Here is a 27,730-nt window from a genome sequence, read left to right as displayed (position 1 = left end):
TTAGCCAGGATGGTCTCAATCTCCTGACCTCGTGATCCGCCCGTCTCGGCCTCCCAAAGTGCTGGGATTACAGGCTTGAGCCACCGCGCCCGGCCAATTTTTGTCTTTTTAGTAGAGACAGGGTTTCACGATGTTGGCCGGGTTGGTCTCGAACCCCTGACGTCAGATGATCCACCCGCCTCAGCGTCCCAAAGTGCTGGGATTACAGGCATGAACCACTGCACCTGGCCCTTGCGGTGATCTTGTCCTGGAAGAGATTGGGGAGAAGGGAAGGCGTGAGGCACCTTATCCAGCTAGCACTGGTTGATTCTAATTGGTATATTCCACCTCTTCTGAGAGCCTCCTGAAGTACCTCCAACTTTCTGGGTTATGGGCCAATATATCAAAAGGTACCCTGCAGGGTGAGGATGGAAGACCCTGTGCCCTGGCCACCTCCTGCCTCAGAGAAGCCACGGTAGAGCTGTTAGAGGTGACCATGGTTTCCATCAGCCCAGCCAGAGCTCTGTCTCGAGAGCCCAGTGGATTTCTGTAGTCCCTTGAAGGGCTCAGAAGCAAGTTCAGCCACAACAATAATCCCATATATGTACCCAATGAAGATATCACGAAGTGCTGCCTTCAATTACCCAAAAATAAAAATATATAAATATAGTGTCTACAGATTGTTTTTTTGACCAAGCAGTTCTACTTGGTGAGTCTTACAGGAAGGAACATTTGCACAACATACACACATTTGTTTAATGCAACACTGTTTCTAATAGTGAAAAACTGGAAAAAGTCAATATTCAGTTGCAAAGGATTGCTTAAATAAATTATAATACCTCCCTACAATAAAATATTCTACAGCTGTTAAAAAAAAGAGGTAATTTTTTTTCTTTTTTTTTTTTTTTTTTGAGACAGAGTCTCGCTCTGCCGCCCAGGCTGGAGTGCAGTGGCCAGATCTCAGCTCACTACAAGCTCCGCCTCCCGGGTTCACGCCATTCTCCTGCCTCAGCCTCCAGAGTAGCTGGGACTACAGGCGCCCGCCACCTCGCCCGGCTAGTTTTTTGTATTTTTTTAGTAGAGACGGGGTTTCACCGTGTTAGCCAGGATGGTCTCGATCTCCTGACCTCGTGATCCGCCCGTCTCGGCCTCCCAAAGTGCTGGGATTACAGGCTTGAGCCACCGCGCCCGGCCTAAAACGAGGTAATTTTATACTGACAAGGAAAGAGATCCATGACATACTGCATGGTTAAAAAGAGTAAATTATTAGCCACGTGCTGTGGCTCATGTCTGTAATCCCAGCACTTTGGGAGGCTGAGCTGGGAGGATCACCTGAAGTCAGGGGTTTGAGACCAGCCTGGCCAACATGGTGAAACCCTGTCTCTACTAAAAATACAAAACTTGGGACTGGGCACGGTGGCTCATGTCTCTAATCCCAGCACTTTGGGAGGCTGAGGTGGGCAGATTACCTGAGGTCAGGGGTTTGAGACCAGCCTGGCCAACATGGAGAAACCCTGTCTCTACTAAAAATACAAAAATTGGGGGGTGGGCATGGTGGCTCATGTCTGTAATCCCAGTACTTTGGGAGACCGAGGAGGGTAGATCACCTGAGGTCAGGAGTTCCAGACCAGCCTGACCAACATGGAGAAACCCTGTCTCTACTAAACAAACAAACAAACAAACAAACAAAAAACCAAATTAGCTGGGTGTGGTGGCACATGCCTGTAATCCCAGCTACTCAGGAGGCTGAGGCAGGAGAATCTCTTGAACCCGGGAGGCGAAGGTTGCAGTGAGCCAAGATCATGCCACTGCACTCCAGCCTGGGTGACAGAGCGAAACTCCGTCTCAAAAAAAAAAAGAATTTAAAAAATAAGAAACAGGGTCTCTGTCACCCAGGCTGGCCTGCAGTGACACCTTCCAGGGCTCTGGTGATCCTCCTAGCTCAGCCTCCCAAGTAGCTGGGACTACAGGTGCGTGCCACCATGAATAGCTAATTTTTTTTTTTTTGTAGACATGAGGTTTTGCCATGTTGCCCTGGCTGGTCTTGAACTCCTGGGCTCAATAATTGGTCCACCTTGGCCGGGCGTGGTGGCTCACACCTGTAATCCCAGCACTTTAGGAAGCTGAGGTGGGCGGATCATGAGGTCAGGAGATCGAGACCATCCTGGCTAACAAGGTGAAACCCTGTCTCTACTAAAAATACAAAAATTAACCAGGCTTGGTGGTGGGCCCCAGTGGTCCCAGTCAGCCTCCTAAAGTAGTCCCAGTTGCTGGGGAGGCTGAGGCAGGAGAATGGCATGAACCCGGGAGGCTGAGCTTACAATGAGCTGAGACTGTGTCACTGCACTCCAGCCTGGGCAACAGAGCGAGACTCCATCTCAAAAAACAAATAAATAAATAAAAATTAAAAAAATAAAGAATTGTCCAACTTTGGGCCCCCGAAGTGCTGGGATTCTAGGTGTGACCATAGTGCCTGGTCTGTGGAGGCATTTTTTTTTTTTTTTTTTTTTTGAGACGGAGTCTTGCTCTGTCACCCAGGCTGGAGTGCAGTGGCGCGATCTTGGCTCACTACAACCTCTGCCTCCCGGGTTCAAGCAATTCTCCTGCCTCAGACTCCCGAGTAGCTGGGACTACAGGTGCGCACTACCACGCCAGGCTAATTTTTTTTTTTTTTTTTGAGACAGAGTCTCGCTCTGTCACCCAGGCTGGAGTGCTGTGGCCGGATCTCAGCTCACTGCAAGCTCCGCCTCCCGGGTTCATGCCATTCTCCTGCCTCAGCCTCCCGGGTAGCTGGGACTACAGGCGCCACCACCTCACCCGGCTAGTTTTTTTGTAGTTTTTAATAGAGACGGGGTTTCACCGTGTTAGCCAGGATGGTCTCCATCTCCTGACCTCGTGATCCGCCCGTCTCGGCCTCCCAAAGTGCTGGGATTACAGGCTTGAGCCACCGCGCCCAGCAATTTTTGTATTTTTAATAGAGATGGAGTTTTACCATGTTGGCCAAGCTGGTTTCGAACTCCTGACTTCAAGTGATCCACCCACCTCGGCCTCCCAAAGTGCTGGGATTACAGGCGTGAGTCATCACGCCTGGGTTTTTGTTTTGTTTTGTTTTGTTTTGAGACGGAGCCGTGGCATGATCTCGGCTCATTGCAATCTCCGCCTCCCAGGTTCAAACGATTCTCCTATCTCAGTCTCCTGAGTAGCTGGGATTACAGGCACGTGTTACCATGCCCAGCTAATTTTTTTGTATTTTTTTACTGGAGACGGGGTTTCACTATGTTGGCCAGACTAGTCTTGAACTCTTTTTTTTTTTTTTTTTTGAGACGGAGTCTCGCTCTGTCACCCAGGCTGGAGTGCAGTGGCCAGATCTCAGCTCACTGCAAGCTCCGCCTCCCGGGTTCACGCCATTCTCCTGCCTCAGCCTCCCGAGTAGCTGGGACTACAGGCGCCGCCACCTCGCCCGGCTAGTTTTTTTTTTTGTAGTTTTAGTAGAGACGGGGTTTCACAGTGTTAGCCAGGATGGTCTCGATCTCCTGACCTTGTGATCCGCCCGTCTCGGCCTCCCAAAGTGCTGGGATTACAGGCAGTCTTGAACTCTTGACCTCAAGTGATCTGCCTGCCTCGGCCTCCCAAGTGCTAGGATTACAGGTGTGAGCTACTGTGCCGGGCCTGGAAGGCATTTTTTTAAATCTCCCCAGGTGTTTCCCATGGGCAGCCAGATTGAGAAACACTTCTAAAGAAACAGAAGGAAGGAAGGAAAGGTTGATTTGGAAAGGAAAGTGAGGTGATACTCTGCTTGTTCTACGTGAAAACTAAACAGATACTACTTGCCCTGCTCTTTCTGGGGAAAAAAAGTAAAGGGCCCAGGGTGGCCTTGAAGTACTACTAGACTTACATAAGCACTGAGTTAGTTGAAGTATAGCCTTTAGCAGTATCAGACTTTTTTTTTTGAGACAGAGTTTTGGTCTTGTTGCCCAGGCTGGCGTGCAATGGTGCGATCTCGGCTTACTGCAACCTCTACCTCCCAGGTTCAAGTGATACTCCTGCCTCAGCCTCCCTAGTACCTGGGATTACAGGTATGTGCCACCAAACCTGGCTAATTTTGTATTTTTGGTAGAGATGGGGTTTCTCCATGTTGGTCAGGCTGGTCTCCAACTCCCAACCTCAGGTGATCCGCCCGCCTCGGCCTCCCAAAGTGCTGGGATTACAGGCGTGAGCCGCCGCGCCCGGCAGCAGTATTAGACTTTCTTTTTTTTTTTGAGACGGAGTCTGGCTTTGTCGCCCGGGCTGGAGTGCAGTGGCCGGATCTCAGCTCACTGCAAGCTCCGCCTCCCAGGTTTACGCCATTCTCCTGCCTCAGCCTCCCAAGTAGCTGGGACTACAGGCGCCTGCCACGTCGCCTGGCTAGTTTTTTGTATTTCTTAGTAGAGACGGGGTTTCACCGTATTAGCCAGGATGGTCTCGATCTCCTGACCTCGTGATCTGCCCGTCTCGGCCTCCCAAAGTGCTGGGATTACAGGCTTGAGCCACCGCGCCCGGCCTGGACTTTCTGACTACACCTGAGGCATTCTAGAAGTTGACCACTTGACTTTAGCAGATCAAGTCTGCAAGAGCAAAAAGAAGGGAAAGAGCCCATGTTGTTGCCTCATTCTGAAGGGCAAGACCCACCTCCTCATTGGTAAAACAGGAGCATGAATAAAACACAAGTCTGCGCTGGGTGCAGTGGCTTGCACTTGTAATCCCAACACTTTGTTTTTTTTTGTTTTTTTTTGTTTTTTTTGAGGCGGAGTCTCGCTCTGTCGCCTGGACTGGAGTGCAGTGGCCGGATCTCAGCTCACTACAAGCTCCGCCTCCCGGGTTTAGGCCATTCTCCTGCCTCAGCCTCCTGAGTAGCTGGGACTACAGGCGCCCGCCACCTCGCCCGGCTAGTTTTTTTTGTATTTTTAGTAGAGATGGGGTTTCACCGTGTTAGCCAGGAAGGTCTCGATCTCCTGACCTCGTGATCCACCCGTCTCGGCCTCCCAAAGTGCTGGGATTACAGGCTTGAGCCACCGCGCCCGGCCAATCCCAACACTTTGGGAGGCTGAGGTGGACGGATCACGAGGTTAGGAGATCGAGACCATCCTGGCTGATACGGTGAAACCCCCGTCTCTACTAAAAAAATACAAGAAAAATTAGCCAGACTGGAGGACATGGTGAGACTCCGTCTCAAAAACCAACCAACCAACCAACCACAAGTCTGGGCTGGGTGCGGTGGCTCATGCCTGTAATCCCAGCACTTTGGGAGGCGGAGGAGGGTGGCCCACCTGAGGTCAGGAGTTCCAGACCAGCCCAGACAACATGGTGAAACTCCATCTCTACTAAAAACAGAAAAAATTAGCCAAGCATGGTAGCAGGTGCCTATAATCCCAGCTACTCGGGAGGCTGAGGTAGGAGAATTGCTTGAACCCAGGAGGCAGAGGTTGCAGTGAGCCAAGATTGCACCATTGCACTCCAGCCTGGGCAACAAGAGCAAAACTCCATCTAAAACAAAATGAAACATATGTATAAACAAAAAAGAAAACACACAAGTCTGCACAGTCTGCACAGTGCCTGATACAGTAGAAGTCCTCAATAAGTTCTAGTTTATTCATTTCAGGAATGGAGGGAGCTTAGAGGTAATCTGAGTGCCTGCAGAATACTAGATGTGCACACATTACATTGTGTAAGACATGTGAAATCTTCACAACATGCCTTTCATGCAGACATCGACATCTTTATTTTACAGATTAATTTAACTAGGTTAGTATCATGTCAGAAGCTAGAAGTAAAAACCCAGTTTTGTTCAATTCCAAATTCTGTACTTTGTTCACCACACTCTGTCACTTCTTAGGGACACTCGGGGTGGGAAATTAACTGTGATTAGGTCCCTCATTTTCAGGCTTACCCTACATATGCCTCCAAAAGAAGGGAGAATGTGGCTGAAGTTATCTGGGATTACTTTGCTTAGAGATGATAGGACACCGTAAAAGACTATATGCCCATATGTAATTCTGGAAGGGCCTGAAGTTGAAGCCACACGCCAGGGGAAAAAAAAAGGAAGGTTCCCTCTCTGAGCCCCAGGGGGAAATGTTAGGGGTTTTGGATCTTTGTTCTGTATTGTAGATAGATTTGCACAAAGGACCCCTCCCAAACCTACCCACTCCCAACCCCAAAGCTTCCATTTCCTCCTCCCTCAAAGCAACTGCTGCTTACCTGGCTTTCACACCTGTGTTTTCTGGCCTGGCAGGGCAAGTTTACCTTTCCCCCTCCGGAGGATCGACTGCTACTCTGTTTTTTTTTTTTTTTTTTTGAGATGGAGTTTCTCTCTTGTTGCCCATGTTGGAGTGCAATGGCGCGATCTCGGCTCACTGCAACCTCCACCTCCCAGGTTCAAGCGATTCTCCTGCCTCAACCTCCTGAGCAGCTGGGATTACAGGTATGCGCCACCATACTCAGCTAATATTTTTGTATTTTTGGTAGAGACGGGTTTCTCCGTGTTGGTCAGGCTGGTCTGGAACTCCCGACCTCAGGTGATCTGCCCGCTTCAGCCTCCCAAAGTGCTGGGATTACCGGCCTGATACCATGCCTGGCCTCCTAATCTGGTTTTTTTCTTCTTCTTCTTCATTTCCTTTAACAACCAGTGCCCTTGGGCATTGTCCTGTCAACTCTTTTTACCCCTTTACACATTGCTTGAATCGAACATTCACAAACAGGGATTTCTTGAGCACCCACTCGGACCCAGCAGTGTGAGTGGCACATCAGTCCTACAGAGACTGTCATGCATCTTCCATTGCTTCCTCCTCTTGAAATATTTGATCTCCCATGCCACCTTCTTCAGGAAACTTTCCTGGGTCTCAGATCCTCAGTGTCCTCATGGCATTCAGACACGTCTGTTACACGGCTTCCCATATCCTATTCTTGGGTTATGGTTATTTGGATGCGTGTCTCCCCAGCTAGATTTCTTTGAAGGGAGAAATCACATTCTTTGTCTTTGTATTCTTCAAATGCCTAACACAGTGCCTGGCACATCAAAAAACTGTTTATAGGCCGGGCATTGCGGCTCATGCCTGTAATCCCAGCACTTTGGGAGGCCAAGGCGGGTGGATTACCTGAGGTCGGGAGTTCCAGACCAGCCTGACCAACATGGAGAAACCCCGTCTCTACTAAAAATATAAAATAAGGCCGGGCGCGGTGGCTCAAGCCTGTAATCCCAGCACTTTGGGAGGCCGAGACGGGCGGATCACGAGGTCAGGAGATCGAGACCATCCTGGCTAATACGGTGAAACCCCGTCTCTACTTAAAAATACAAAAAACTAGCCGGGCGACGAGGCGGGCGCCTGTAGTCCCAGCTACTCGGGAGGCTGAGGCAGGAGAATGGCGTAAACCCAGGAGGCGGAGCTTGTAGTGAGCTGAGATCCGGCCACTGCACTCCAGCCTGGGTGGCAGAGCAAGACTCCGTCTCAAAAAAAAAAAAAAAAAAAAATTAGCCGGGCATGGTGGCACATGCCTGTAATCCCAGCTACTCAGGAGGCTAAGGCAGGAGAATCGCTTGAACCCAGGAGGCAGCGGTTGCAGTGAGCTGAGATCATGCCATTGCACTCCAGCCTGGGCAACAAGAGCGAAACTCCATCTCAAAAAAAAAAAAAAAAAAAATATATATATATATACACACACACACACACACACACACACACACACACATATATTTATAGCTGACTGGGTGCAGTGGCTCATGCCTGTAATCCCAGCACTTTGGGAGGCTGAGGCTGGCGCATCACTTGAGGCCAAGAGTAAGAGACCAGCCTGGCCAACATGGTGAAACCTCATTTGTACTAAAAAAAAAAAATAGAAAAATTAGCTGGGCACGATGGTGGGCACCTGTAATCCCAGCCACTCTGGAGGCCGAGGCACAAGAATTGCTTGAACCAAGGAGACAGAGGTTGCAGTGAGCTGAGATAGCGCCACTGCACTCCATCCTGGGCGACAGAGCGAGACTCAGCTTCAACAAATAAATAAATAAACAAATAAATAAAAATGTCTATAACTGTTTATACTTTCCAGAAAAGAATTTGAAGTACCTTACTAAAAATACGTAAAGAATAGCAGAAACAGGGCTGAAGAAAAACAAGGGTAAGCAGGCCAGGCACACTTGTAGCTCCAGTGCTTAGGGGGACTGAGGCAGGAAGATCACTTGGACCCAGGAGTTGGAGACTGGCCTGGGAAACATAGTGAGACCCTGTCTCTACAAAAAAAAAGAAGCCGGATGTGGTGGCTCACACCTGTAATCCCAGCACTTTGGGAGGCCAAGGCGGGTGGATTACTTGAGGTCAGGGGTTCGAGACCAACCTGGCCAACATGGTGAAACTCTCTCTACTAAAAATACAAAAATTAACCAGGTGTGGTGGCATGCACCTGTAATCCCAGTTACTTAGGAGGCTGAGGCAAGAGAACTGCTTGAACCCAGGAGGCAGAGGTTGCAGTGAGCCGAGATCACGCCATTGCATTCCAGCCTGGGCGACAGAGCGAGACTCTGTCTCAAAAAAAAGAGGTAGGAGGATCACTTGAACCCAGGAGATCAAGGCTGCAGTGAGCCAAGATCATGCCATTGTACTCCAGCCTGGGACAAAGTGAGACCCTGTCTCAAAAAAGGAAAAAAGAAAAGCAAGGGTAAGGAAATCATTGAGTAAGAGTGAATAACAATAAAACAACAGGATGGGCCTTGTGGCTTATACCTGTAATCCCAGCACTTTGGGAGGCCGAGGCAGGCCTGAGGTCAGGAGTTCAAGACCAGCCTGACCAACATGGTAAAATCCCGTCTCTACTAAAAATACAAAAATTAGCCAGGCATGGTGGCACATGCCTGTAATTCTAGTTACTCAGGAGGCTGAGGTAGGAGAATCGCTTGAACCCAAGAGGTGGAGGTTGCAGTGAGCCAAGATCACACCGTTGTACTCCACTGGGCGACAGAGCAAGACTGTCTCAAAAATAAATAAATAAATAAATAAAACAACATAAACAACATTTGAGTGTTCACTACATGTTCACTGCATTGTTTTAGTTGCTTTACATGCACCATTTTATTTAATCTTCATAATAATTCTATGAGGTTACTACAGTTATAATCACCATTTCACAGATGAGGGAACTGAGGCACAGATAGGTTAAGCAACTTGCCCAAGTTCACATAAGCAGTAAGTGGCTCACCCAGGCAATGTGGTTCCAGAAGCTATGCTCATTACCAAAGCCCTCAGAATGTGAATGTTAGGTATTCTATGCGCACATCTGGTTTGTGGTTTGGCTCTGAGGTTCCTGGAAGCCAAAGCCAAGAAGGAAAGGTATTAATGATAGAAGTTCATTAAAAACAATAAACCTAGGCTGGGCACAGTGGCTCACGCCTGTAATACCAGTACTTTGGGAGGCTGAGACGGGCGGATTGCTTGAGCTCATGAGTTCAAGACTAGCCTGGGCAACATGGTGAAACCCCATCTCTAACAAAAATACAAAAAATTACCCAGGCATGGTGGTGGCTGCCTGTAGTCCCAGCTACTAGGGAGGCTGAGGTGGGAGAATCAATTGAGCCCAGGAGGCAGAGGTTGCAGTGAGGTAAGATTGCACCACTGCACTCCAGCCTGGGTGACAGAGCAAGACTCCATCTCAAACAAACAATAAACCAAATGCTGGGGAGAAACATAGCTTTTTGTGACCTTGAGTCCGAGATAACTCATAAAGAAGATACTGTTTTCCAAATTTTATAGGTTAACATTCCATGAGCAAAATGGTCAAACTTCCCAATTTAGGTGTATTTCTTTTTTTTTTTTTTTTTTGTTGAGACGGAGTCTCGCTCTGTCACCCAGGCTGGAGTGCAGTGGCGCGATCTCTGCTCACTGCAAGCTCCACCTCCCAGGTTCACACCATTCTCCTGCCTCAGCATCCGGAGTAGCTGGGACTACAGGCGCCCGCCACTGCACCTGGCTAATTTTTTGTATTTTTAGTAGAGATGGGATTTCACCATGGTCTCGATCTCCTGACCTCATGATCCGCCTGCCTTGGTCTCCCAAAGTGCTGGGATTACAGGTGTGAGCCACTGCTCCCGGCCTTATAGGGGTATTTCTTTATAATTGATACGTATGCACTAATATATTATGTGTCTTGTAAAACACAAATGTAGAAATGGAAAAGAATGAAAGAAAATATATAATCTACACGGAAGTTCTTCTGAGAATCATCTTGCATACTCCCAGGTACATACAGCCCACCTCTGAGCTCCTTGGTACAGAGGGTGGGTCTGTGGATTGGATTCTGGCAGTAGACAATAGTAGCAGTCTTCACATCACCATTGAATAACTTGAAGAAGACAAAGAATATGATTCCTGCCTTCAAAGAAATCTAGTAGTGGAGACCTGCATCCAAATAACCATAACACAAAGGCCAGGCGCAGTGGCTCACACCTGTAATCCCAGCATTTTAGGAGGCCAAGGCAGGTGGATCACTTGAGGTCAGGAGTTTGAGACCAGCCTGGTCAACATAGTGAAACCCCGTCTCTACTAAAAATACAAAATTAGCCGGGTATGGTGGTGCATGCCTGTAATCTCAGCTACTAGGGAGGCTGAGACAGGAGAATTACTTGAACCCGGGAGGCAGAGGGTGCAGTGAGCTGACATCATGCCACTGTACTCCGGTCTGGGTAACAGAGCAAGAAAGAACAACCATAACCGGATAGTAGAATATGGGAAACCATGTAGCAAACGCGTCCAATAACCCTCAGTGGAGATCCAAAGCATGACACAGAAAAAGCAATTCAGTGACAGTAGGTCTAGAGGTGTCAACATAAATGTGGTCCAAGTGCATACCTCTGATTGGCTAGTTTGATCTAATCACTATTTTAAAATATGACTAATATTAATTGAGCGTTTTGGGTATGATAGTCACTGTACTAAATGCCTGACTTGTATTTCTTCATTTAATCCTTATCACAGTCCTGTAAAGAACTTATATTATTCTATCAACATTTTACAGATGAGAAAATTAAGGCTCAGAGAGGTTAACTGGTTCATGCAGTACAGCTGGGATTTAAACCCATGTTTATTCAACTCTAAAGCCAGTGATTTTCATTGCCATTCTATACAGGCTCAGAAATTTTCAATATAGGTGGCCTTAAGCAGTTTCTCCCCTTTTACAGATGTTCTATTTTTTTTTGTGAGACAGGGTCTTGCTCTGTTGCCCAGGCTGGAGTGCAGTGGTGTGGTCTTGGCTTACTGCAACCTCCACCTCTTAGGTTCAAGCAATTCTCCTGCCATAGCTCCCCAAGTAGCTAGGATTACAGACATGAACCACCACGCCCAGCTAATTTTTGTATCTTTAGTAGAGATGGGGTTTCACCATGTTGGCCAGGCTGGTCTCAAACTTCTGACCTCAAGCGATCTGCCTGCCTCAGCTTCCCAAAGTGCTGGTATTACAGGTGTGAGCCACAGTGCCCAGCCTCAGATCTTTATTTACAAAAATAATGCATTCTTATTGCAAAAATGCAAACAAAACTGAAGTGCGCAAGGTAAAGCCAGCCAGGTGCGGTGGTTCACACCTGTAATCCCAGCACTTTGGGAGGCAGAGGCAGGCGGATCACCTGAGGTTGGGAGTTTAAGACCAGTCTGGTGAACATGGTGAAACCCCGTCTCTATTAAAATACAAAATTACCTGGGCATAGTGGCGCATGCCTATAATCCCAGCTGCTCGTGAGGCTGAGGCAGGAGAATTGCTTGAACCTGGGAGGCAGAGGTTGCGGTTAGCCGAGATTCCACCATTGTACTCCAGCCTGGGCAACAAGAGTGAAACTCTGTCTCCAAAAAAAAAAAAAAACAGCCTCTTTCCACAAACCTCCTCTCCAGGGTTTTCCATTAGTTTGCTCCATTTATAGTCTTCCAGACTTCTTTCTACTCACTAAACACACACACACATACTCACTAAACACACACACACACACACACACACACACATATGTATATAGTAGATAGATTTTTGCAAAAGTGGATTCATAAGATTTATTTAACTCTGAAATCTCACTTTAATTTGGCTATATTTCTGTGTTAGTTCCCATAGATCTATTCACACATCAGTAGTGGGTAATATAATTGACTTAAAATGTTCCCTTCTGGTGAATCACTTGAACCCGGGAGGCGGAGGTTGCAGTGAGCCGAGATCGTACCATTGCACTCCAGCCTGGGCAACGAGAGCGAAACTCCATCTCAAAAAAAAAAGTTTCCTCTTGGTAATTCTTTTCACTTTTCCTCTAGGTGACTCTAGAGGATTGTCCTTTTTCTTTCTCTCCTCTTTTTCTCCTCTCTTCTTACCCCTTTGGCTTTAGATCTTATCTAGATGTTAACAACTCCCACACTTATTTCACTCTTACCTGGAACATTTTGTAATTTTCTGTATTTTGAATTTACTTTGAATTGGGTTTATGCCTATTCAGAACATACTGTCCTTGAAGAATGTATTTTTGTATTTGCTTGTACTGATGAAAAGAAACTCTGGGCCAGGTGCGATGCCTCTCATCCCAGCAGTTTAAGAGACTGAGGTGGGTGGATCACTTGAGGTCAGGAGTTTGAGACTAGTCAGTGAACATGGTGAAACCCCGTCTCTACTAAAAATACAAAAATTAGCTGGGCATGGTGGCACATGACTGTAGTCCCAGCTACTTGGGAGGCTGAGGCAGGAGAATTGCTTGAACCTGGGAGGGAGGTGGAGGTTGTAATGAGCTGAGATCGTGCCACTTTACTCTAGCTGAGTGACAGAGTGAGACCCTGTCTCAGAAAAAGAAAAAGAAAAAAAAAAAAGAAACTCTGGAAGGAAACTAATAAAGGTGGTTGCCCGTGTGTGGTAATGGGGGATGAAAGGAGTTGGGAGTAAACTAAGCCCAAAGATACCAGGCCTGAGAGGAAGAGCAGCGTGATTGGGAGATCCTGAGTTTGGCCTTGGGGTCTTGTTTCCTCTTCATGGATGAAATAGAGAGGGCCGAAGAAATGCAACAAACTCGGAGGGGGAGGACCACAAGCCCTTGAAACTGCCTCAGGGCCAGCTGTTCCCCTAGTGGGTACCTGTGCCTGTTTCCTTGGGGTGGGAGAAGGGCTGAGTTATTGACAAACCTTCTTCCCTCACCAGGTAAGTTTCCTGAGGACAGCTGCTCTGTGAAGCCCATTGCCCCAAGGGCACCTATCAAAGACCCTGTAAAGAAGCAGATGGTAATCCAGATGACCGATGACATTGCCCATCCTGGGTACCTGGGCTGCCTGCTTTTCCCCGAAGTGGGAGCCTGGCTTGCAGGTAAGTGTCCTTCCCCATTGCTCCTTTAAAGTGATACTTCACTCCTCAAAGAAAATATTTCATCTTTTTATTGTAAAAGTTATTAAACACATCCAAAATGAAAAATGGCATAATGAACCACTCAGAATGAACAGTATAATGAACTTTTTTTTTTTTTTTTTTTTGAGGCGGAGTCTCGCTCTGTCGCCCGGACTGGAGTGCAGTGGCCGGATCTCAGCTCACTGCAAGCTCCGCCTCCCGGGTTTTCGCCATTCTCCTGCCTCAGCCTCCCGAGTAGCTGGGACTACAGGCGCCCGCCACCTCACCCGGCTAGTTTTTGTATCTTTAGTAGAGACGGAGTTTCACCGTGTTAGCCAGGATGGTCTCGATCTCCTGACCTCGTGATCCGCCCATCTCGGCCTCCCAAAGTGCTGGGATTACAGGCTTGAGCCACCGTATAATGAACTCTTGATCCAAAAAGTATCACGTTGTGCCATATATATTCTTTTTTTCCTGATTAAAAAAAATCAAATCCCTGACATTTTATTCCTAAATTCTCAAATGTATATCTAAAAGGTTAGAAGATTTTCATGTGTAACCATCATACTGTTCTCACTCCTAACAAATTTAACATTAACTGCTTCTTATACTCTAATATCCAATCTATACCCACTCCTAACAAATTTCACATTAATTGCTTCTTATACTCTAATATTCAATCTATACTCACACTTACTCCTAAGTGAAATGACTTACAGCCATGAATAATGTTAGATTGGAGTTGCAAATGACCAGAGAAGCCAGCGTCAGCCTGACAGCCCTCTTAGCACAGATCTCTGAGAACCGCCAGTACCCAAGAGTGAGGGGCTCAAGAAATACTTCTTCCTTTCCACAGTAATAGCAAGTCATGGTAGCTCTCATTATGAGCTCTTACCATTGAGAACTTGCTATGCACCTTTCTGTGCTGACTGGAAGACTGCATTCACTCTTTGTGTATCTTCCACAGAGCTGAGTATAATGCCTCCACAGAGTAGATGTTTAACAAATTGTAATTTGTTTTTTGTTTTAGAGATAGAATCGTGCTCTGTTGCCAGGCTGGAGTGGAGTGGCACAATCACAGCTCACTGAAGCCTCAAACGCCTAGGCTCTAGTGATCCTCCTGCTTCAGCCTCCTGAGTAGCTCAGACTAGAGTTGCATGCCATCACATTCAGCTAATTATTTTTATTATTTTTTTTACTTTTGAGATCGAGTCTCACTCTGTTGCCCAGGCTGGAGTGCAGTGGCATGATGTCAGCTCACTGCAACCTCCGCCTCCTGGGTTGAAGCAATTCTTGTGCTTCAGCCTCCTGAGTAGCTGGGACTACAGGTGTGAGCCACCATACCCGGCTAATTTTTAGATTTTTAGTAGAGATGAGGTTTCACCATGTTGGCCAGGTTGCTCTCGAACTCCTGACCTCAGGTGATCTGCCTGACTTGGACTCCCAAAGTGCTGGGATTACAAGAGTGAGCCACCATGCCCAGCCATTTGTTTCTTTTCTTGTTTTTTGAGACAGGGTCTTACTAGGGTGCCCAGGTTGACTTTGAACCCCGGGCCTCAAGTGATCCTCTTGCTTCAGATCCTTCTAGCTTCAGTAGCTAGGATTACAGGTGTGAACCACTAATTGTAATTTGAATTGACAATCATATTTCCCTGGTTTTATTTCCCCAGGGACAAGTAGTGCTATGGCTGTTTTATCAGATCATTTCACTGACCCTGTAAAGTAGATATCACTTGCCCCATTTCACAGATGAGGAAACTGAGGGTCAGGCTTGTTTAAAGTTCCATAACTAGGAAGTAGGGGAGCTGAGATTCAATTCTGGTTGCTCTGACTCCAGAGTCTGAGTGGTCACCCACCTCTTGGTAATCACCAAGGGACTCTGGTGGGGGAGTAAAGGTCTCAGTCCTGGTTAGAGGCAAAGAGAGGGTAAAGGAGAAGGGTGAAGGAGGGGGAGAAAAAAAGGAAGGAGAAAGAAAGAACAAAAGAAAAAGAAACCAGGGCTGGGCGCGGTGGCTCAAGCCTGTAATCCCAGCACTTTGGGAGGCCGAGATGGGCGGATCACGAGGTCAGGAGATCGAGACCAACCTGGCTAACACGGTGAAACCCCGTCTCTACTAAAAAAGACAAAAAACTAGCCAGGCAAGGTGGCGGGCGCCTGTAGTCCCAGCTACTCGGGAGGCTGAGGCAGGAGAATGGCATAAACCCGGGAGGCGGAGCTTGCAGTGAGCTGAGATATGGCCACTGCACCCCAGACTGAGCGACAGAGTGAGACTCCGTCTCAAAAAAAAAAAAAAGAAAAAGAAAAAGAAAAAGAAACCGGGGTGGGCATGGTGGCTCATGTCTGTAATCCCAACACTTTGGGGGCCAAGCTGGTAGGAGGATCACTTGAGCCCAGGAGTTCTAGACCAGCCTGGGAAAAACAGTGAGACACCATCTCTAAAAAACTTAAGAAAAAAATTCACTGTGCATGGTGGCACATGCCTGTAGTCCCAGCTACTTGGGAGGCTGAGGTGGGAGGATCAATTGAGCCCAGGATTTTGAGGCTGCAGTGAGCTATGATTGCACTACTGCATTCCAGCCTGGGCAACAGAGCAAGACCCTGTCTCAAAAAAAAAGAAAATAAAAGAAGCTAGGAGAATATGATGTCATGAAAGTAAGACTAGCAGCAATTGGATTTAAGGCCTTTGTGTATAGTGAATACAATAGGTTGCAGAAGGAATGAGAAGCCTTTTCTCTTTTTTGAGATGGAGTCTCACTCTGTTGCCCAGGCTGGAGTGCAGTGGCACAATCTCGGCTCACTGCAACCTCTGCCTCCTGGGTTCAAGCAGTTCTCTTGCCTCAGCCTTCCCAATAGCTGGGAATACAGGTGTGTGCCACCACACCCAGCTAATTTCTGTATTTTTAGTAGACACAGGGTTTCACCATATTGGTCAGGCTGGTCTTGAACTCCTGACAGGTGATCCGCCTACCTCGGCCTCCCAAAGTGCTGGGATTACAGGTGTGAGCCACCACGCCCGGCCTACAGATGGATGAATTCTTTAAATCTCTGTAGAAAGAAGGTGAGTAGGGAAGAGAGTAACTGAATAGCAGCACTGTTTACTGAGCATTTCATGATTAGACCTGTGCTAAGAATTTCACAGTTTTTCCATTTAATCCTCACAGCAACCTCTCTGGGGTTGTTACCATCATTTTCTAAGTAAGAAATTAGATCTGGGGAGGCCAGGTAATTTGCCCTGTGTCCCACAGGGCAGAGCTGGAATACTGACCCTGTCATACTCCAAAATTTAGACTCTTCACCACCCAATCAATGTCCTACTCAACATAGGACTTGCTTTTAATAGCTGATGCAAGTTCAGGTGAACCACCACTTACACAACCCCTGGAAAGCTGTACATTTAAACATAAACATGGTTAATTACTTCTCTCATTATTTAAATGAAGCTTTTCTATTGCGTATCTCTTTATTTATTTATTTATTTTGAGACAGAATTTTGCTCTTGTTGCCCAGGCTGGAGTGCAATGGCACCTTCTTGGTTCACTGCAACCTCTGCTTCCCGGGTTCAAGTGATTCTCCTGCCTCAGCCTCTAGGCTAGCTGGGATTACAGGCGCCCAGCACCATGCCCAGCTAGTTTTTGTATTTTTAGTAGAGATGGGCTTTCACCACGTTGGCCAGGCTGGTCTCGAACTCCTGACCTCAGGTGATCCACATGCCTTGGCCTCCCAAAGTGCTGGGATTACAGGCGTGAGCCACCACACCTGGCCGCATGTCTCTTTATAAGTGAAGGATTACCCCCAACTCCTCTGCTTCTGAAATCTGAATTTGGTTCAAAGCAAGGTACATATTAACTAAAGATGTCTACTTGTGGAAGCTGGTTTAGTTATTGCTGGGAAACTGGGATTTTGGTGTTTGAACACCTTAATAACCAGGCCCTTAATTTTGTGACATCTCATCTTGACAGTTTAAATAAAAGGAAATTAAAATTTACCAAATCCAAAATCCATTAAAGAAAAGACAGATATGTCAGTCTAGGAGTCTGAGATCAGCCTGGATGTGGTATGCTCCTGCTCCTCAGGAGGCAGAGGCAGAGGCAGAAGAATCCCTTGAACTCAGGAGTTCCAGGCTGCAATGAGCTGTGATTACACTAGTACACTCCAGCCTAGGTGACAGAGCAAGACCTTGCTTCAGGGAAAAAAAAAAAAAAAAAAAAAAAAAAGGCCGGGCGTGGTGGCTCAAGCCTGTAATTCCAGCACTTTGGGAGGCCGAGATGGGCGGATCACGAGGTCAGGAGATCGAGACCATCCTGGCTAACACGGTGAAACCCCAACACGGTGAAACCCCGTCTCTACTAGAAAAAATACAAAAAACTAGCCAGGCGACGTGGTGGGCGCCTGTAGTCCCAGCTACTCGGGAGGCTGAGGCAGGAGAATGGCGTGAACCCGGGAGGCGGAGCTTGCAGTGAGCTGAGATCTGGCCACTGTACTCCAGCCTGGGCGACAGAGCCAGATTCCGGCTCAAAAAAAAAAAAAAAAAAAGATAAGACAGATTTGTACCATATCTGTTTGGACTGTGGTTCAAAATCCAACTAGGAACCACAAATTCAGAAAAAATATTTCTAATTCCCGTCATCAACCAAGGACTGTCTTAATATATCTTACGTTTATTTCTGAGGGCTTGTGCAAAATAAAACTATGTATGTATGTGTATGTACATACATATGCACACACACGTACATACACAAATGTGTATACATGTATATGTGTGTATATGTATATGCGCATACACATGTGAGTGTATATGTGTATGTGTGTGCGTATATGTGTACATATATATACACACATATATACACTGTACAAAGCTCTGACAAATCAATAAGAAAAAGGGCTATAATCCATAGCAAAATGGGCATAGGATATTCAAAAGAAAAAACATAAATGGCTTTTTTTTTTTTCCTTGAGACAGGGTCTCACTCTGTCACCCAGACTGGATTGCAGTGGTGTAATCACAGCTCACTACAACCTTGAACTCCTCAGCCTCCTAAGTATTTGGGACCACAGGTGCATGCCACCACACCTGGCTAATTGTTTCTTTTTTACTTTTGTGGAGACAGGGTCTCACTGTATTGCTCAGGCTGGTGTTGAACTCCTGGGCTCCAGTCCTCCTGCCTTGACCTCCCAAAGTTCTGGGATTACAGGTGTGAGCCACCACACCAGTCTAAAAGGCTCTTACATATATGAAAAATGCTCTTTTATCATAATTTAAAAATGTAAATTAAAACTATACTGAGAAAAACAACAACAAAAAACTATACTGAGGGAATAATTTTTCACTTATTAGATTGGCAAAGATTATAAAACACTTTGATAACACATTATACTGACAGGGTGGGGAAATTGTTCTCTCATACTGTTTTTGGGAAAGAAATTTGGTATAACTTTTTTTTTTTTTTGAGACAGAATCTTGCTCTGTGGTCATGCTGGAGTGCAGTGTTGCGATCTTGGCTAACTGCAAACTCTACCTTCCAGGTTCAAGCGATTGCCCTGCCTCAATCGCCCAAGTGGCTGGGATTACAGGCACACGCCACCATACCCAGCTAATTGTTGTAATTTTTGTAGAGACAGAGTTTCACCATGTTGGCCAGGCTGATCTCAAACTCCTGACCTCAGGTTATCCATCCACCTCAGCCTCCCAAAGTACTGGGATTAGAGGTGTGAACCACCGTGCCTGGCTGGCCTGGTGTAACTTCAAAGTGGGGAAATTTGCAAGATCTATACAAATTACTATTACACATACAATTTGAAGGCACAGCTATACTTGTACATGTGGAAAATTATGCATGTACAAGCTTACCCATGGTTGCAGGGTTTAATCAGCACAAGATGGAAATGACCTTCATGTTCATCAGAAGACTGGATCCATAAATCACGCCCATGCATTACATGGAGTTCATGCTATCTCTGCTAAAATAGAAGCCACCAGCCACATGTGGCTGTGAAGTATTTGAAATGTGGCTAATCCCAATTGAGATGTGCTTTAAGTGTAAAATACACACCAGATTTTGAAGACTTGTACAAAAAAGGAATGTAAAATATCTCATTAATAATTTTTTTTTTTTTTTTTTTTTTTTTTTTTTTTTTTTTTTTGAGACGGAGTCTTGCTCTGTCGCGGGGCTGGAGTGCAGTGGCCGGATCTCAGCTCACTGCAAGCTCCGCCTCCCGGGTTCACGCCATTCTCCTGCCTCAGCCTCCCGAGTAGCTGGGACTACAGACGCCCGCCACCTCGCCGGCTAGTTTTTTGTATTTTTAGTAGAGACGGGGTTTCGCAGTGTTCGCCAGGATGGTCTCGATCTCCTGACCTCGTGATCCGCCCGTCTCGGCCTCCCAAAGTGCTGGGATTACAGGCTTGAGCCACCGCGCCCGGCCAATTTTTTTTTTTTTTAAGACGGAGTCTCACTCTGTCACCAGGTTGGAGTACAGTGGCACGATCTTGGCTCACTGCAACCTCCGCCTCCCAGGTTCAAGTGATTCTCCTGCCTCAGCCTCCTGAGTAGCTGGGATTACTGGTGCGTGCCACCACGACTGGCTAATTTTGTATTTTTAGTAGAGACAGGGTTTCACTATGTTGGCCAGGCTGGTCTCAAATTCCTAACCTCAGGTGATCCACCCACCTCAGTCTCCCAAAGTGTGGGGATTACAGGCGTGAGGCGCTGCATCCAGCCAATTTCTTTTCTTTTTTTTTTTTGAGATGGAGTTTCACTCTTGTTGCCCAAGCTGGAGTGTGATGGCATGACCTTGGCTCACTGCAACCTCCGCCTCCTAGGTTCAAGTGATTCTCCTGCCTCAGCCTCCCGAGTAGCTGGGATTACAGGCATGCGCCACCACGCCTGGCTAATTTTCATAATTTTAGTAGAGTTGGGGTTTCACCATGTTGGCCAGACTGATCTTGAACTCCTGACCTCAAGTGATCCACCACCTCAGGCTCCCAAAGTGTGGGGATTACAGGTGTGAGCCACTGCGCCTGGCAAAATGATATTTCGATATTGAGTTCCTGTCAAAATGGTATATTGTTTTAAAAGAAAATGTATTGTTAATTCATTGCCAATACCTTGGTTTATGCTTGTAATTCCAGTACTTTGGGAGGCTGAGGCGGGAGGATCACGTAAATCCAGGAGTTTGAGACTAGCCTCAGCAATATAGGAAGATCTCGTCTCTAGAAAAAATAAAAAAATTGGCCAGGCAAGGTGGTGTGCACCTTGTGGTCCCAGCTACCTAGGAAGCTGAGGAAGGAGGATAACTTAAGCCCCAGAAGTCGAGGCTGCAGTGAACTGTGTTGAAGCCACTGCACTCCAGCCTGGATGACGGAGTAAGACACTCTTAACAACAAAGACATAATAACTTCACCTTTTCCTTTTAACCTTTTTTTTTTTTTTTGAGATGAAGTCTTCCTCTGTCGCCCAGGCTGGGGTGCAATGGCACGATCTCGGCTCACTGCAACCTCTGCCTCCTGGGTTCAAGTGATTCTCCTGTCTCAGCCTCCCCAGTAGCTGGGATTACAGGTATGTGCCACCACACTTGGCTTACTTTTTTGTATTTTTGTAGATGCGGGGTTTCACATATTGGCCACGCTGGTCTTGAACTCCTGACCTCAAGTAATCCACCCACCTCAGCCTCCCAAAGTGCTAGGATTGCAGGTGTGAGCCACCATGCCCGGCCTCCTTTTAACTTTAAAAAATGTGTTTACTGGCTGGTGTGGTAGCTCATGCCTATAATCCTAGCATTTGGGGAGGCCAAAGGGGGAGGATCACTTGAACCCAGGAGTTCAAAACCAGCCTGGACAGCATAGCAAGACTCTGGTTTCTACAAAAAAATTTAAAAAAAATTGGCCAGGTGTGGTGGTGCCCACCTGTGGTCCCAGCCAGTTGGAGAAGTTGAGATGGAAGGATTGCTTGATCAAGGTCAAGGCTGCAGTGAGCCATGATCATGCCACTGCACTGCAGCCTTGACAGAGCAAGACTATAAAAAAAAAAAAAAAAAAAAGTGTTCACTAGAAAATGTAAAAGTGGCTGGGCACGGTGGCTCACACCTGTAATCCTAGCACTTTGGGAGGCTGAGGTGGGTAGATCACTTGAAGTTAGGAGTTCAAAACCAGCCTGGCCAACATGGTAAAACCCGTCTCTACTAAAAATACAAAAAATTACCGGGGGCATGGTGGTGGGCACATGTAACCTCAGCTACTCAGGAGGCTGAGGCAGGAGAATTGCTTAAACCTGGGAGGCAGAGGTTGCAGTGAGCTGAGATCGTGGCACTGCACTCCAGCCTGGGCAAGAGAGGGAGACACTGTCTAAAAAAAAGAACAAAAAGAAAAATGTAAAAATATGTGCATAACCCTCTTTAAATTTCATTGGACAGTCATGGTTCTGGATAAAAAAATAAAGTGAAAAACCGTGCATAAGAGTGTTTAGTAGACTACCATTTGTGCTTTAAAGAAAGGAAAAAAGCTATCTCTCTGAGACTTGCTTGTTTATACAGAACCTATCTCTGGAGTGATACACTAGAAACAATATTGGCTGCTTCTGGAGACAGAAACTGTAGGTAGAGGGCCGGGCGCGGTGGCTCAAGCCTGTAATCCCAGCACTTTGGGAGGCCGAGACGGGCGGATCACGAGGTCAGGAGATCGAGACCATCCTGGCTAACACGGTGAAACCCCGTCTCTACTAAAAATACAAAAAATTAGCCGGGCGAGGTGGCGGGCGCCTGTAGTCCCAGCTACTCCGGAGGCTGAGGCAGGAGAATGGCGTGAACCCGGAGGTGGAGCTTGCAGTGAGCTGAGATCTGGCCACTGCACTCCAGCCTGGGTGACAGAGCAAGACTCCGTCTCAAAAAAAAAAAAAAAAAAAAGAAACTGTAGGTAGAGAACACAGCTGAAATTTGAATCCTGATCCTTTTGTAAAATTTTTATTTTTGTTTATTTTTCATTTATTTTTTGAGACAGGCAAGCTGAAGTGCAGTGGCACAATCTTGGCTCAGTGCAGTCTTCACCTCCTGGGCTTAATCGATCCTCCTGCCTCAGCCTCTGAGTAACGAGGATCACAGGTGCATACCACCATGCCTGGCTAATTTTAAAATTTTTGTAGAGATGGGAGCTTCTTGTGTTTGCCCAGGCTGGTATCAAATTCCTGGGCTCAACCGATCCTTCTGCCTTGGCTTCCCAAAGCGCTGGGATTACAGACATGAGCCACTGCACCTGCCTTTTTTTTTTTTGAGATGGAGTTTCACTCTGAATCTCAGGCTGAAGTGCAGTGGCACAATCTCAGCTCACTGCAACCTCTGCTTCCAGGTACAAGCAATTCTCCTGCCTCAGCCTCCAGAGTAGCTGGGATTATGGACACCTGCCTGCCTCAGCCTCCAGAGTAGCTGGGATTATGGACACCTGCCACCATGCCTGGCTAATTTTTATATTTTTAGTAGAGACAGGGTTTCACCATGTTGGTGAAACACCCAATCTGCACCCTGCCTATTATTTAGTCAAAAATGTTTTTAAAATTGTTTAACATAAAATGAAAATATCCTTGGCCAGGCACGGTCGCTCACACCTGTAATCCCAGCACTTTGGGAGGCCGAAGTGGGCAGATCACATGAGGTCAGGAGTTCGAGACCACCCTGGCCAACATGGTGAAACCCTGTCTGTACTAAAAATACAAAAGTTAGCTGGGCGTGGTGGCAGGGGCCTGTAATCCCAACTACTGTGGAGGCTGAGGCAGGAGAATCGCTTGAACGTGGGAGTTGGAAGTTGTAGTGAGCCGAGATTGTGCCACTGCATTCCAACCTGGACAACAAGAGCAAAACTCCATCTCCAAAAAAAAAAAAAAAAAAGAAAAGAAAAGAAAAAAACAAAAAAAAGAGAAGCTAGAAAAATAAACACATATATATGCACATAAAAAGATGAAAATGGGTTGGGCATGGTGGCTCGCACCTGTAATCCCAGCAATTTGGGAGGCCAAGGCAGGAGGATTTGAGCCCAGGAGTTCGAGACCAGTCTGGGCAACATAGGTATACCCTGTTTCTATTTTTAAAAAATATATATTATCTGGGCGTGGTGGCGTGTGCCTGTTGTCCCAGCTCCTTGGGAGGCTGAGGTGGCAGGATCACTTGAGCTCGGAGTTTGAGGCTGCAAATGAGCTATGATCTCACCGTTTCACCCCAGCGGCAACAGAGTGAAACCCTGTGTCAAAAAAAGAAAAGAGGCCGGCCGCGGTGGCTCAAGCCTGTAATCCCAGCACTTTGGGAGGCCGAGACGGGCGGATCACTAGGTCAGGAGATCGAGACCATCCTGGCTAACACGGTGAAACCCCGTCTCTACTAAAAAAAATACAAAAAACTAGCCGGGCGAGGTGGCGGGCGCCTGTAGTCCCAGCTACTCGGAGGCTGAGGCAGGAGAATGGCGTAAACCCGGGAGGCGGAGCTTGCAGTGCGCTGAGATCTGGCCACTGTACTCCAGTCTGGGCGAAAGAGCCAGACTCCGTCTCAAAAAAAAAAAAAAAAAAAGAAAGAAAAGAAAAGAAAAAAGATGAAAATGTATAACAAAAGGACTGGCAGATGGGTATAGTGGGGGGAATGTGTTGGGTATGGAAAAAGGGCTTGCTTACCTACTCTTTTTTTTTTCTTTGTTTTTGAGACAGGATCTCACTCTGTCACCCAGGCTGGAGTGTAGTGGTGCAGCGGTGCCATCATAGCTCACTGCAGCTTCTACCTTCTGGACTCAAGCAATCCTCTGGCCCCAGCCTTCCGAGTAGCTGGGACTATAGGCATGCATTACCACACCTGGCCATTTTATTCTGTATTATTTGAATCTTTCGTAAAGAGAATGCTTAACTTGTGTAATTCTAAGAAAAAAGGACTGGATTAGAAAAAAATATACTGAGATGTTAACAATAGCTGTCTTTAGATTATAGGATTATAGGTAATTTTTCTTCCTTTTACTTTACTTTCAAAAAATTTCCCAATTATTCTATAAATAACACTCTTACTTTTGTAATGGAAAAGCCAACAAACCTTTTTGTTTTTTCGCTACTTTCTTTTTAAAAAACACTTTGAAAGATTCCATTAGCCTTTAAAAATTTTTTAAATTATCTTCATTGCTTTTTAAAATGATAGCAAGTAATGCAGACGTTTTTATAAAATGTCAAACAGCACAGAAAGAACATAGTGTGGAAAGAAAAGGTATTTCGTAATTCCATCTCCTTCTATGAGATAACCACTATTCTTTAAAACTTTAAAAATACAGCATATTTATATTAAGAGTTTAAAAATAATTTCAAATTAACTGGAAAGGCTGAGAACTGGAATACACTTTCTTTGTACCAAGCAGAGTTCTAAATGTTTTAAATTTATCATCTCGGGAATTTACCCAATGACTCTCTGGGGTAGATGTTATACCCCATCAACCACAAAGTCAGGCTGGGAGGGGTTTAACAATTTGCCTAAAGCCACACTCTAGTAAGGGGTAGGATTGGCATTCAAACCCAAGTCCAAGACATCCGCTAAGCCACAGCCTCAGGCCACTGCCATCACGGTGGGTGGGACGGGTGTGATTATGTTGCAGGAACTGGACTTGAGTTCAAGTCTAACGGCCCTTCTTCCAGTGCCCCTGGGAAAGGGTGTTTAGTGAAGGACTTTTGTTTTTGGTGATAAGTGTGGAGCTGTGATTGAGAGAGGAGAAAATGATAATAGTGGAGCTGGAGCATAATGGATACTTGAGGGCATTTTACAGTGGTTGTCAGGGGAAACACAGCACGGAGGAGTGATGGGTGAAATTGGAAAGAAGCAGCTAGCTACAGTACTCCAAAGGGTTAAAGCCAGGCTGGAAAGCCCCTGGGGGGTGGGGGGGAAGCTGCCACCAAGGCTGCAATCCTGAGGCCTTCACCTCCCCCATCAGCAGGGGCTGGACTGGTTCCTCCTGGGATTATTTGAGGCCCCTGGGCCCTAGGTGAGCCATGGGGGAGGGACCGAAGCTGCAGGTACTGCATGCCCCCACCTTCTAGTTGGGCTCAGTAAGTTAGGTGCCCTGGGATAGGCCCCCTGGCTCCTGACAGATGCAGTTCTGGCCCAGGCTTGCTTTGGGAATGAGAGGTGTTGAGCCCCAAGCCTGGGGGATGCTCAGAGACTGGAGAATGGTGGAGATGCAGCCTTTAGAGAAAGTGGGGCCTTCCTGGATGGGAAGGGAGCCTGCACCATGATGGGGCGGTGAGTAGCTCTTCAGTCTGCCTGGTTCTCCCTGTCTTACAGGACCAGGGTCGGTGAGAGCTGCCTCACAAAGAGATGCATTTTGAGGGTTCAGAGAGCCTCACGGTATTTCTCTTAAGCAATCATCCATAGCTAGTTTCTGGGCCCCAGCTTTGCTCTCTTCCACCTCCCCTGCAAGCCTGGCCACAGACTTTCTTCCCCTAGGTCTTTCGATCTGAACCTTCTCCTCCCCTTCACTCCCCTCCCCCCAAACTCTTTGGAAATCTTTCAACTTTCTTTCAAGTTTTCTCTGGGCAGTTTGGGGTTTGTTTCAGAGCTGGGTCAGGGCGCTTTAACACCCCCAGCTGGGGAGAGTGGATGACAATAGCTGCTATCACTTTACCATTGGAAGTGACCCCCGAATTTGCACTTCTTTCATCTTGGTACAGAGCACTTGAGGGTGGGCGATTTCCTGGGGGGAGTGGCTTAAGCCGCTTCCCCACCGGCCAGTTGGCTGTAGACGGTCCATGCTCAATGGTCCTCTACAGATATGAAACTGGTTCTGGAGTGAGACGAGCTCGACTGGGGACGCTGCCTGAGAAGGCCTTTCCCCACAGGGTGACTTAAATGTCCCAGGCTGGAAGGTGGAGCGAGAAGTGGATGCCCCCGGGGCTCTGGGTCACCCTCCAGGTCAGTAAACCAGCGAGTTTCCTCAAAACTAGGAAGGGTGGGGGTGCCCTGTACAGTTTGGAGGCTCCAGCGGGGTCAGGGATGATCTCGGGACCCTACTGGGCCCAGGTCAAGGACTGACCACGTGAAGATGCTATGTGGTGTGTGTGTGTCTGGGTGTGTATGTAGAGGGAGAGGACGCATTGTTTCAAGTTCTCTTTCTCCCCACCCCCACCTCCACCTCCAGCCCTGTCCCCACCCCCACCCGTCTGCCTATCTCCCTTCCCCACCCTACACAATGGTCTGGTCTCGGTCCCTCCCCAGGTTCCTGGAGCTTCTCAGGCTGGATCCCTTGTCCCTGCAGCCCCAGACCTGCTAGCTCCCTCTTTTGCCACTCATTGCCTCCTGGCACCTTAAGGGGCAACCAGGATCCTGTGCTGCGTGGGCTGCACTCTCCCTCCCTTCCAAACACGTGGTCCAGTAGAGCAACTGAACTGGGCTGGATTGACTTGGTGGCCTCAGGCCCACCCTTGTGACCCAAGGTGCAGCCACTACCCTTGGTGGTGGGAATTTCCTTGGGAAGTCGCAGCCCAAAGGCTTGGCTGCCACTAGCCAACTCTGGCAGCTGTTCTTGCCTGGCTGGGCCTCCAGGGCCACCGGGGAGGGAGCCAAGATGGCTGGCGCTCCCTTAGGCCCTGGCAGGGTGCAGCCTGTGCAGTCGGGCTAGTGTGGCCAGGCCAGGGAGGGCAGGGCAGAGAGGCACGGAGCAAGGCTGGGTGAGGAGCCAGCCATCCAGGGGAGAATCAAACCACAGCCTTCCTGAGACCTGTGTGGGCCATGTGCGGGTTGACTATAGAGAACACCGTGCCTGCTTTGGGAGGGAGAGGAAGAAAAGGGAGGGCTGAGAACACGGGATCCATGGTAAGCTAGAGCCCAGGATGAGGCTGGTAGGGAAGGAGTTTGTTCTAAAGACCAGGCCAGCCCCATAACAGCAGATCTCTTGCCCCTCCATCCCTTGGCCCACCCAGATCCCTGGCTCATTCCTAAGATGCAGGGGACAAGAGGCCAGACCTGGGTTCTGAGACCCCATCTGCTTGAAATAAAGAATGGGAGAATGGGGAAGCTGACCTTGGTGAAGGTGAGGCTGTGAGTGCCCTGCAGAGTAGCCTGTGGCCATTCATTCATTCCTTAGCTTTACTGGTGCTAAAATCCTGGCTGGATGCCTCTGGATGTCCTGCCTTTACCCCCTCCCCTCTAATCTCAAGCAAGAGGAGGGGAGAGCCTGTGCAATCCGAGGGCGCCTTGCCTCCTTGGTTTCATACCTTTTTAGATCACTTCTAAGAGTTGTGGGGGCCAGGGCAGGCCAGCTGGGCAAAGTCCATAGATTAGCTATCACTTTTTGCACCTCCTTCCCTGAATGCACCTGGCAACCGGCTTGTCTGCTTTGCATTGCACTTCTAGGAAGAGAGCCATTGCCAAAAAGACTGTTGCACCTGAACCCCATCA

At 47.5% G+C, this 27,730-nt stretch overlaps 1 long non-coding RNA gene across 1 annotated transcript; it reads right to left on the bottom strand.

Moving 5' to 3' along the window:
* Positions 1 to 209: 209 nt before the first annotated feature.
* On the bottom strand, positions 210 to 27,535 carry LOC117069342. Its single transcript, XR_004431510.1, has 3 exons — positions 27,353 to 27,535; positions 9,205 to 9,309; positions 210 to 247 (listed from the first exon to the last, which is right to left on the bottom strand). It is a non-coding gene; the product is annotated as an uncharacterized LOC117069342 (long non-coding RNA).
* Between the last annotated feature and the right edge of the window lie 195 nt (positions 27,536 to 27,730).

The sequence above is a fragment of the Trachypithecus francoisi genome, unplaced genomic scaffold (genome assembly GCF_009764315.1).
Source record: "Trachypithecus francoisi isolate TF-2019V2 unplaced genomic scaffold, Tfra_2.0 Lachesis_group3, whole genome shotgun sequence".
In the NCBI taxonomy this organism is placed as follows: Eukaryota; Metazoa; Chordata; class Mammalia; order Primates; family Cercopithecidae; genus Trachypithecus; species Trachypithecus francoisi.
This window is presented reverse-complemented; position numbering and strand designations above follow the sequence as displayed.